This window comes from Pseudorca crassidens, unplaced genomic scaffold (genome assembly GCF_039906515.1).
Source record: "Pseudorca crassidens isolate mPseCra1 unplaced genomic scaffold, mPseCra1.hap1 Scaffold_162, whole genome shotgun sequence".
NCBI lineage: Eukaryota > Metazoa > Chordata > Mammalia > Artiodactyla > Delphinidae > Pseudorca > Pseudorca crassidens.
This window is the reverse complement of record NW_027136089.1, coordinates 152,501-155,000: the sequence shown is the minus strand read 5'-3', so window position 1 is coordinate 155,000 and position 2,500 is coordinate 152,501.

The window sequence follows — 2,500 nt, the reverse complement described above, 5'->3', positions numbered from 1 at the left end:
CTGGGGAGTCGGGACGTCCGTGCGTCCCCGAACCCCACCTCGGGCTCGCCACCGCGCGGGTCACCGCACGCGCACACACACGCGCACACACGGCCCCGCGCCGGACGCCGGCCTGGCGGGACCCTCCCCCGACTCAGAGGGGGGAGGCGCGGGCCGCGGTAGGCAAAGAGCGGCACTCGGCCCCACCGCGGGGCCGGCGCAAGCCCTCCCGCGAGGGCGAGGGCCTCTGCCGCCCACGTGGCTCTGGCAGTGGCCACCGTGGCCCACTGCACGCTTGGGAGGGGCAGCGGCTGGGGGGTCCGGTACCCCAAGGCTCCCTCTCGGATCGCTAGAGAAGGCTTTCTCACCGAGGGTGCGTCATCCCCCACCCATCGTCTCTGCCCTTCGGGCCCACGGAGGCGCTCCACGAGCCACCAAGTCCACGACTGGCCGTGGGAGGGGTGGGGGGGTCTGCGGTATGGGTAAGCACACGGCCCACTGGAGCGTTCGCGGCCACAGCCTCGGGGGCACAACCTCTGCCGCCCCCCAGGCTCGTCCACCGGGCTCCGGAAGGGGGGAGCACGCCCGAGAAGCGCGACAGACGCCCCCTTCTCGCAGGCCCCGGCCCAACGCGATCGCACCCACGCCCGTGTGCGACTCCCCACACACACGCAAGTGGGGGGCGGCGGCACACGCGGCGTCGGCCCGGCCACGAAGTCAGTCCCCCCCACGGCACACCGTGGGAGGACGATGGCGACGAGGTGGCAGGCCCCCGTCCCCCACCGAGGGAGAGAAACAGAGGCAAGCCCCCGCGCCCTTTACCGTCTCGACCCCCCCAAGAGAGCCACTCACGGGACACACCACCGCGGCGGAGACCCCGAGGAGCACGCTGGGAAAAGGGAACGACACCACCGCTCGGCCTCGCGCGCCTGAGGGACGACCTGGAGCGCTCCAGGGGCACCACAGAGGACCGAGCAAGTCACGCTCACGCGCCGGCAGCGGGCGCGCGGCGCAGCGGCGGGACGGCCCCCACCGACGCGGGGAGGACCGCCCGCGAGGCACACGCCAAGGAGGCGAAGCGAGAGCGTCTGCTGCGTCCGAGGACCACGGCCCCGCCCACGCCATGAGGCAGGAGGCGGGAGACCGCAGGTCAGGGCCGGAGACCACCACCCCTGCCTCCCACACACCCCTCGGCAGGCCGGCAGGGCGTGACAAGAGAGGCGAGGGGCCCGCGGACAGAACGAGAAGAGCGGTCCCGTTCGCCAAGAACGTCCGTCCCTCGTCTGGCGCGACTTAAGGCCCGGCCCAGGAGAGCGCGACATCACCACATCGATCAGTCAATCCAGAGAGCCAGGGGCCACGAGGGCCCCGAGGGAGGAGGGGCACGGCGAGGACCCTCACCGGAGGAGCCTGCTTCAGCCTCAGCCGGCACCCAGCCCCCCCCTTCGCTCCCTCTTGCCTTCTCGGGCAACAGTGGCCGACGACCCCGCGAGGAGAACGCCTGACACGTGGCACGGAGCCTGCGGGTTGGGGTCGTCTCAGCCACCACCGGGTGCCTGCGGCGGGGAAGGGGAGTCACACGGGGTAGAAGACCCACGCACCACCTCGCCCCGCCGCCCTCGGGTGAGCCAGAGACCGGAGGCGGCACCGCGGGTCGGGTCAGCCGGGCGCACACACGAGAGCCGGCGCGCAGGCCCAAGCGGGCGGCTCAAGTGGCAAGGGCCGGTTCGGGCGCCGGACGGCGGTCCAAAGCCCAGCGCCCTGCGCGCGTCCAGAGTCCCAGAACCCCCAGCGAGAGATGCCAGAGGAGACCGTGTCAGCACCTATCTGGTGGTAAAAAAGGCCCATTTCAGGCGAAAAAAATCACGGCGCCCGGCAGCGGGGCCCATCCACGAACCTCGGGGGGGCTCCCCGGGACCTCGGCCCGGCTACCTCTCCCCAACACTTCCCCATCCACAGCAGCCCCGGAGCTCTCTCGGGGCCATCTGGTCGACCCGAGGAGCGGGGGCGGCAGAGTGGAGCGGGGCGGGGCGGGAAAACGTGTCAGAGGCAGCGAGCGGGCCGGGGTCGCCCTCCCCGGATCGCCCGCGCGAGCAGGTACCGTACCGCAGTCCCTCCGAGTCCCCGGGCGAAGACTTGGTTACAGAAAAGGAACTATCCCACTCTGCCGCCTCTGACGAGCGGGGCCCACGAGGGACCGCGCCCGGGCCCAGGCCGCCCTATCCGGGCCACCCAGTACGACTCGGGCCGGTCCCCACCGCCACCCCCACCCCGGCCGGGACTCGCGGTGGAGGAGGGGGCGGGGGAGGGCGAGAAAAAGTCGCGTCCGCCGACCGGGACCCACGTGGGCCCGCTAAAGGGCCGGGTGCGCCCTCCCCGGCCACCCGCGCGAGCAGGTCCCGGCCCGTCCGCGTCCCCGGACCCAGGGGGACTTGGAAACATTTTCGCACGGAGGCACCTCCCAGGCGACCGGAGCCCACGAGGGACCGCACCCGGGCCCGGGCCTCTCTCTCCGGGTCAC